The 9,687-nt window shown below is 43.5% G+C and overlaps 1 long non-coding RNA gene across 1 annotated transcript; it reads left to right on the top strand.

The window, feature by feature from the left end:
* Positions 1–4,573: 4,573 nt before the first annotated feature.
* LOC115576712 (uncharacterized) lies at positions 4,574–5,860 on the top strand. Its single transcript, XR_003982920.1, has 3 exons — positions 4,574–4,845; positions 4,952–5,452; positions 5,719–5,860. It is a non-coding gene; the product is annotated as an uncharacterized LOC115576712 (long non-coding RNA).
* Positions 5,861–9,687: the final 3,827 nt, after the last annotated feature.

The following is a 9,687-nucleotide window of genomic DNA, read 5'->3' as shown; positions in this document are numbered from 1 at the left end:
GGGGGGGGGGTGGAGGACCTCGGACCCGGACCTCGGTATTTCAAAAATCCTGGCTACGGCCCTGATTCTAAGGGTTGTCTGTTGTCCTCTGCAGTGTGTTTGAGTTTAGAAAGCTTCAAATCAAAGAGTGAAAGCTGCTGAGTGTTTATAAACCTGCAGTTACTGAGACTATCCTCACATTAAAACGCTTTGTGTGAAAATAACCTGCTCAACACGCTGCCTGTCTGTCAATGCTTGTTTAGTCAATAAAGCTCCTTTGAATCGAGTCGAGCCCGTTTGCCCAATCAGAGGTCGAGACGTCACACTTCCGGTCTGCTCAGCTAGCAGCTCTGTGTGTGTCCGCCAACATTCTGACGGTTAAACGCTTCATGTGAGCAGCAGATAAATAAAGTCAGTGCTTCATGTTTTCACCGGCTGTCTGGATCCAGCGACAGTAACCAGCTAACACTGCTGTCCGGGAGCTAACTGACAGCTAGCTAGCATTAGCTTGTTAGCTCAGCTGTCTTGTGCCGTCAACAAACCGTTTCAGTGAAGAATGATGCACTCGGAGTGAAATGAAGCTTTTACTGCACATTTGGACTCACATCATGTTAAACTGAGCGGCAAGAACGCTTCAAATCAAGACATCTGACGAGCCTGTTCCCTGCTAGCTTAGCAACGCTAGCTAATGAGCACTGATTGAAAGTAAGTGAGTGCAGCTGTGCAGCCAGTCTGCATTTACTCAGGGACAAATTAAACTCTTTGTGTCAGAATCTCAAACAGCCAGTGAGGAAATAAAGCAGGTTTGATTGACTCCAGGACTTTGTTAGGAACCATATTCTGCTGCTTTATAGTTCCACTCTGCTGTTTGAAATGAAAAGTGTTAACATGTGCTCGACCCTAACAACACTCTGCTGCTACATCTGATTTAAACACAAAGAACTAAACTAACACACACATCAGTAGAGAAGAGACGACTGGAAGCTTCTGATTGGACAGTTGATTTCATCACTACGTGCTTTGTGAGGATGGAGTTTGTGCTGCTGTTAGAAATAATTATTCTGATCCCAGAAATCTACATTTCACTGACATGTTGAACCTCTTCAGTTATTTCTCTGTAAACTGAATCAACCAGCTGTTTGTCTGAACTCGTGTTCCTGCTGCTGCTGCTTTATGACTGGTGGCGGTTCTAGACCAGTTTTAATAGGGGGGCCAGGTTGGGGCCGGCTTTTTTGTTAGGGGGCACATACAACCCGGAAAAAAGAAATAAAAAGATAAATTCCTCATTCTGACAAAACAGTGTTTACAATTTCAACATTTTTGATTGGGTAGTAAACTGCTGAGACACTTTCCCCTCAAAACAAAATCATTGCAAGAAATCTGTCATTGTATTATTGATGCAGACTCCCTGTCGGGGGGGCCACAGGGGGGTCCAGACTCAGAGGTACGGGGGCACTGGCCCCTGTTGGCCCCCCCCCTAGAACCACCCCTGCTGGACATGTAACAGTTTTAGTCATTGTTAGTTAACCAGCTGATTATAATTGTGTGTAAATGCTCATTTTGTACCTTTTGTAAGAAAAAAATCATCACCTTCCTTGTTGATTTGCCTCAAACATGAATGGAATTTCAACGAGCTCAGCCATGTTTGGTCACGTCTACGGGTAGTACAGAGGGTCAAACTTCACAGCAGCGCCCTGCAGTCCAGCAGAGCTCAGCTGGATTCAACCTGAAGCCTCCTGGCTGCAGCACGCAGATCGGGGAGTGGCTCGCTGTGCTAACTGTTTGACTCCGCCCACTGCGCAGGCGCCCTCTGGTGGCGGACACCAGGCAGCACATCAGACGTCACTGCAGCGCCTCCCTCCGGACAGAGTGACGTATTGATGGCATGTAGAATAAGGATCCAAGTCCAACTTGAGCTGTTAGCTGGAGTTGATCACAACACACAGAGAGCTGATGATCAGTTCAATGTTTCAGGTGTTTGATCATCTGTGTGCTGATATGTTACGTCTCTGCTTCAGCTTCTAGTTCAATAAACAGCTTTTATATGGAGCTGCTTTCATCATCATTTCTATCAGCATCAGGTCTGCTGCAACATGTTTCTGTTGGTCAACACCAGCCCACATGATAACAGTGAGAATACATCATATGGAAATACATTCTGCTCTCATCTTGTGAATAAAATAATGATGTTTCCATGTTGATGAGCCCTCACAGCTGCACACACACCTTCTGTCTGAGGTTCAGTGTGTAACTGGAACAGTGACGTCAGCTCAACACTTCATACTGTATTAAACACACGCAGCTATGAAAAAGCTTCATGCATTTGATAGACTTTCCTGTTTTGAACTCTTTCTGACTGTGAGTCCATGATTGTGTCATGCTGCCACACACACACACACACACACACACACACACACACACACTGTGGTCCACTCAGTTCTATCAGCTGCAGGAAGCAGATCAGAGACTGAAGTGATGTCTGAGCCACTGACACCAGAACACTTTATTCCTTTCTGTCACTTCTGTCAGAAGCAGAAAACAGCTGCATCTGCCTCGTGTCCATCATTTCTTTACTGAATGCTTCATAATCTTCCTGCAGACTAAAAAGGAACATGAAGGCTTCCCTCAGTTCCTCCGTCTGCTCTTCATCCAGGCCATCAGACACACGCAGCATCTTCCTCGTCCGTGGTGATGATGACTCGGGGACGGGAAGTTTCCCTCAATGTTTCTGTGCCACTAAGCAGAGCGTCCTCCTGATGAAACATACAGACAACAATGATGGAAATAAAGGCTGGAGAAAGAAGGCAGAAAACAGTGGAAGAAGAAGAAGAAAAGCCCTCAGCAGCAGCAGCAGCAACATGCTCCACTTCTTCCTCCACAAAGGAACCAGATTGTGCTTCTTAAAGGCACAATAACAATGCAGGATGTGAAAAAGATCAGCAGCTGCTTTAATGAAACAGCAACATCCCTCCTCTAGCAGCTTGATGGATGTGAGGACAATAATACTGCTGTGAACACCAGCTGATGCTTCAGAGACACATTGTGAAGGCCTGGACTGTTCTGGAGCCACTTCAGATCCTGAATCAGTGGAGGGATGAAGCTTCAGTCTGCAGGACCAATGAACCACACCACCTCTCACCTGTCCTCACCTTTTTCTCTCCTGCAGTCTGTCTTCTTCACACCTTGGTGATTTCATGACAGCAGACATGAAGTCAGTATGAAAACATGCATGTTGTCTGTTGACAGAGTGAAACAGCTTATTTAAAGGATCTGATTCAACAGGGTGATGTTGAGGGCATGAAGTTCTGCAGGAGAACCAGACAAAAGCAGCTCCTGATCTGCAGCATGTTTCCCTCTGAAGAAGGAAATGCAGGAAGATTCAAATATGTTCAGAAAAATAATACCTCCTATATTAAATGTGTCACAATGCACACATTACAATGTACAGAGCGGACTGTGAGTCCAGAGGTTCATGTCATGCAGATTCCCCCAGGATACAATTTCTCAACACAAATCATGTGATTTGAAAGCAGCAGAAACAGAAACTGAACTGCTGCACTCAAATAAGATCCAGACTTCTGTTTCCATCTGTCTGATGAATGTAAATAGTTCACGTATGGAATATTTGAGCTCCAATAAAAACAGATATAGCATTGATTCAAACAAACAGGAAAGGACACGTGGTTTAAAAGAGAACTACTGTCCAGACAGAACGATGCAAGCTGCCTCCAAACCTGAACAGACGGTTCTACTGTCACCTCTGCAGCCGCTGCACACACGGATCTGTTCAAGGTCCACATTCAGTCAGAACCAGAGACACTGAGCTCCATCATTCCTTCAAGTTCCTTCATGTTCTCATCCTCATCCAGGTTCCTCCTTTCATTTACACACTCGCTAATCATGGCTGTTTAAGGGATCCAGCTCTGTGTGTGTGTGTGTGTGTGTGTGTGTGAATCCTGACTGAACAAACTCACCTGCACAGGTACAGTAGTTGAGTAAAAGTACTCAGTTCCTCTCCAGGTTCCAAACAGTGATCAGTGATGATGATGTAATGTTCCTCTTTTCTCTTCCTTCGTACTTCCTCTCTTCATTAACGACTTCAGTTACTGTGCAGACGACAGGAGAGACGTGACGTCACAGCTGCTTCTGACTGTTTCACTGCTGCAGAACCTGCTGCTGACTTCCTGTTCTGCTGCTGCTGGACTCAGACTCCCATCATGCACCTCTCCTGTTCTGCTCCTCATTTCTGAGCGGCTCAAACAAAGAAAGAGAAGCTTGAAGTCAACACAGTACAAACATCCAGCTGTGAAATAAAACTACTTCATGTGACGGCCAGTGAAAAGTATGAAAGGTGTTATTTTCAGAACATCAGTGAAGGAAGAGTTTGGACCTGCAGCACAGATTTCTATGGAAGAAGTAGATAGCAGAAGCAAAGATGGCCCCATTAAACCCAGTGAGAGTGGAGCTGCAGCAGCTGAGTTCAGACAGTGAGAGCAGACAATGGTCAGTCATATACACACTGTATACCTGAACTCTCATATGAATGACATGTGGAGGACTCTTCCTGTCAGCTCACCTTGTAGGAGCACCAGCAGGTGAAGTCCACCCCCCAGTCGTGCAGCTTCAGCTGGGCGTTTCCTGCAGCGTGGGCGCAGTGGAACCCCACGTAACAACCCTGACCCTGCACAACAAGGAAAACATTCTATCTTTATCTGCCTTCTTCAATAATGTCACTGACTGCAAGTTTAAAGGAGCACAACGTGGAAATGTTCCAGTACAAGAACCTCAACGTTGTTGGACTTTAGTGGAGTTAATGACAGTTAAGACATGAAATATATTGTAGGAATGAAAAGAGTTGATATTTCTGTAAGTCTGAGCGATGGATGGATCAAATAAATGCTTTAAATAGTTTCTATTCTTCCTGAAAAACACATCAGATTCACAGTTTTGTATCTTTGCCTTTGATATTCAGGTTTCTGAAGAACTTTCCAGAACCGACTCCATAAAAGACCCGACACAGCAAAGTTTGAGATGTGGACAAAGTGAAAGACTTTTTACAACACTGAGACTTTCATAATGTCAACCAGCAAGCTTTAAGCACAGGGTTGAGCACTAGGACCCAGCAGGCATCAGGGCGTGTACACAGAGGCTGTGCCCAAATTCAGGGGCAGCATCCTTCGCCGCCAGCAAAGGCAGGGTCCTTCAGAGAGACCTGCAGGCCTCGTCAGCCTGCTGTGAAATTGGACAGTCTACCCTTCGCAGCATTTCCTGGTTGCGTCACCAGATGTTCCCGCCCCGACCCGCACGTCACTATTTCTGCAGCTCAGGTCCGCGAAAGTAACAAGAAGAGTAAAGTTTGACTGTCAGATCTGTTTGAGCTTCAGGAATTCCTGATTCTTTTTTAATCCTCGTGCTTGTGGAGGAAGAGTAGAAGCGGCTCTGGTTTATCTCCTGCTGAGAGGACCGTGGAGAGGTAAACCTGTTATTGATCCCACATAATGTTATCAATATTATCATTATTAGCTAACTAACAGTTTGGGCTCATTAACATACAGATACATGACGTTAATGCTCACATATAAACTGCTGATCGCCACATATGGTTTTATTTAGATTTTAAAGGCGTTGTATTTAAAATGTTTGGTAGATAGCTTAGTTTGCTGTAATTTATTACGATTATTATTATTATAATTAGAGTATGAAATTATAATTCTTGCCTCTTTCTTAAAACATTCTCAGTGACCAGTGACCAACCGTGGATGGAGTCAGAACTGCAGACCCAGTAGATGGAGGATGTGGTGGACAGAGGAGACTGGACCCCCAAACACCCTGAGTACCGACCCAGATGATGTCCCACTGACACCATCCAGCCCAGCAGCACATCAGCCTGTTACTGTACATCATCTCTAACTGTTTTAATATTGTTTTTAATCATAATTGTTTTTGTTAATAGTGAATAATAAATTGTAATTAGTTATTTATGCTGTAATTTTGTAAATAGTTGTAAATGTTAAGACCTTAATAATAAAAGAAAACATTCAATCCCTTGTTGTCCCTGAAAAGTAGCACTTGATGCCGTTTGCTGTTATAAATTGTACTTATGCTGTGAATACTGAATGGAATAGACAACGTGTAACAATAGAACAATATTTTATTTCATGAATTATATAAAATGAACAATTATGAACAAATAATTTAAAAAATAACTCATAAATTAACTAAATTACCGAAATAATGTCAGGATTGTTGTCTGGAGCAGAGAAGAGCCTCTCCATCCTCTCTGCAGCCTCGTGTCCTTCTTCATCCTCCTCCTCCTCCTCGAAGCAAGAGAAAAGATAAACTCAAGATCACATTAACACAGGGATGCAAAGATTTACAAAAAGTGACATCAGGACTGACAAATCGGCTATTTATTATTTATTATTTATTATTATATATTATAGCCATACTCCCAAATGTTGTTCTGACCTCGGAGAGTGACAAAGCTTCTCTGTTTGCTCCCTAAAACACGATGAAATGTGAAACACACCAAAGAGTTCTAATACAGCAAAAAATATAATCATCATAAGGATAATAATCATAAACTAGCTCTTTATTCAAACGTTTAACTAGACTTTACACGGATCACAGCCTGATCTGAATCTGTTCATCTTGGTCCATTTATGTACATGAAGTAAAACGAGTCTATAACATCTCCACAGTCACAATAAGATATAAGATATGAGAGATATGTGAGAGCTCACCTGGGCTCCTCCTCCTGTGATGAAGCTCACCTGAGAGACCGTCAGCAGCTGAGGACGGACTGTGTTTACTCTCAGCTGCTGCTGTCAGTCCTTTAAAGGTAAGATATGATTTAACTTTACAATAACATTCAGCTAACCAGCTAACATTCAGCTAACCAGCTAACATTCAGCTAACCAGCTAACATCCAGCTAACAGGCTAACATCCAGCTAACCAGCTAACATCCAGCTAACAGGCTAACATCCAGCTAACAGGCTAACATCCAGCTAACCAGCTAACATCCAGCTAACAGGCTAACATCCAGCTAACCAGCTAACATTCAGCTAACAGGCTAACATCCAACTAACCAGCTAACATCCAGCTAACAGGCTAACATCCAGCTAACCAGCTAACATTCAGCTAACAGGCTAACATCCAGCTAACCAGCTAACATTCAGCTAACAGGCTAACATTCAGCTAACAGGCTAACATCCAGCTAACCAGCTAACATCCAGCTAACAGGCTAACATCCAGCTAACAGGCTAACATCCAGCTAACCAGCTAACATCCAGCTAACAGGCTAACATCCAGCTAACCAGCTAACATTCAGCTAACAGGCTAACATCCAGCTAACCAGCTAACATTCAGTTAACAGGCTAACATTCTGAGCAGAGTGAAAGAACAACAGTCCTGTCTTTGAGATAAGGGGAGTGAAATTAGCAGATACAAGGCTCGATAAAGAACGAGTCACGTTAATACCTCAGTATTTAAACCCAGATGGAATAAATTGAAAAGGTGAATCTGACTGTTGAAGATGACGTGCTGCAGTATTAATGGGAAAACACTCACTTTTCCCCAAATTTAATTTTTAACCTGAAAAGGTGCCGAAGTTCTGCAGAATACTTAAAAGAAATACTTAAAGCTGAGGCTTCACACAAATATATGATTTTTACTACAATAAACTTTATTTATACAGCAGCTTTAAACACAGAGTTTACAAAGTGCTCTGACAATCAAGCAGAATCAAGAACATTACAGAATAAACACTGAACAGAAAAAGGTAATGCAAATAAAGAGATGAATAAAAGAATGAAATCAATAAAGGACGATAAGACGACGACATCACATCACAGAAATGAAGAGCAGATTCAAAGATTCAGAGCAGTGTTGGGACCAGCAGATGAAGTCGTTCATTGTGGATTTCAAAATGGACTCTAATACACACATAAAGGAGTTGTTAAGGCTTTGGGTCAGAACGTCTTTCCCCACCACAGTCGTTGAGCCGATGTGATTCTGGTTCCTCTGGTTCACACTCCTCCCTTGATGGAAGGTTAACTCCCTCTCCACTCAGACCATGTGAACACTTCCTGACTGACCTCCTTAGTCCTTGGGAATGAAGTCAGCTCCTCAACCTCCATCCAGACACAGAGATAAGTTACATGACTTCCATCTTTCTGAAACACACAGTGAGGTCACAGGTAGTTTTTCCCCAGAAGATATTCTAGCCACTGTTCCCAGTCTCTGATGCATGACACCTTCATCAGTGCCCATCCCTCTGAAAGGGAGACCAGATCAGTCCAGGAGTGCCCCGCCTCCTCTCTGCACCTCCATGACAGTGATAACAGCTGTCCTGCCCCTGACACATTTGTGACGCCCTTCAGCAGCAAAACCTGCCTGAAGGACCAAATTTAAAATCTGCCAAAATAAGTCTGACTACCACTTAATGAGCATTGTAATCCAAGGAGTGAACACAAACACTGTTGGACACTCCAGAAATGACTCTATCATTGTAGGTGCCACTCTCTGCATCTCACCCTAACAAACTGATATCACTAACTTTCCTGTTCTCACTAACCCAGAGATTAACTGAGAAACAGGTATTTAGTGAGTTCAGTGTCATAATTATAGTGTTTATCTGGGTTTTCCTTTTCTTTGTGTAACTTCTGATCTTGATGTTCTGTTCATGATTCTTGCTGAGCCAAGATGGAGACTAAGCCGATGCCCAGCTGGTTACTGAACTGCCCAGATGTTACCAATATTAATGAACTGACAGATGAACTCCTTAAAACTCTGGATTATACAAGTAGATGTGTGCTCTCAGGATCACATGTGAAGCAACATCCTGACACCTAAGGGGGGATTTGTGGATTTAAAAAATGTGACTGACCAGGTCGTCAAAACTCAGAGAACTTCTCCTCACAGCAGCGATGCGAGATCCTGCTAGTATTCCAGATCAGTCAGCGGCAGAGCTGCGACGCAGAGCTGACCAGCTAACTACACAATCCAAAGAACAAGTTAGCACCGAGCTGCTATCCCTGCAAAGGAAAGGACGGCCAGTTTCCTCCACCTGTTGATTTTCATCAGACTGCTGCTTTATCTTCACTGTTTCACTTCAGTTTCAGCACAAATGAACAATACATGATAAATATTATATATATGACAACATGAAGTTACTTTAAGGCCTGTACTGCTTTCACACACAAACATCAGCTGGGAAACTGCCTGGTCTTTGAGCCAAGATGGCTGCCTGTATGAGCAGGCAGAGAGAAGCTGTGGTTTGTCCTGGTGCTTTGAATGATGACACTGATAAGAAGGTGAGTTCAGTCTGATCTGAGGTCTGATGTGTTTCACAACAGTCAGGACTGTTATTGATGTGGAGGGGAAGGCAGCACAGGGTTGAGCACTAGGAACCAGCAGGCATCAGGGCGTGTACACAGAGTGTGAGAGCTCACCTGGGCTCCTCCTCCTGTGATGAAGCTCACCTTAGAGACCGTCAGCAGCTGAGGACGGACTGTGTTTACTCTCAGCTGCTGCTTTCAGTCCTTTAAAGGTAAGATATGATTTAACTTTACAGTAACATTCAGCTAACCAGCTAACATTCAGCTAACAAGCTAACATTCAGCTAACCAGCTAACATTCAGCTAACCGGCTAACATTCAGCTAACCAGCTAACATTCAGCTAACCAGCTAACATTCTGAGCAGAGTG

The sequence above is a fragment of the Sparus aurata genome, chromosome 24, assembly GCF_900880675.1.
Source record: "Sparus aurata chromosome 24, fSpaAur1.1, whole genome shotgun sequence".
NCBI classification, from domain to species: domain Eukaryota; kingdom Metazoa; phylum Chordata; class Actinopteri; order Spariformes; family Sparidae; genus Sparus; species Sparus aurata.
Note: the sequence above shows the minus strand (reverse complement) of the source record. Positions and strands in the feature narration are given on the sequence as shown.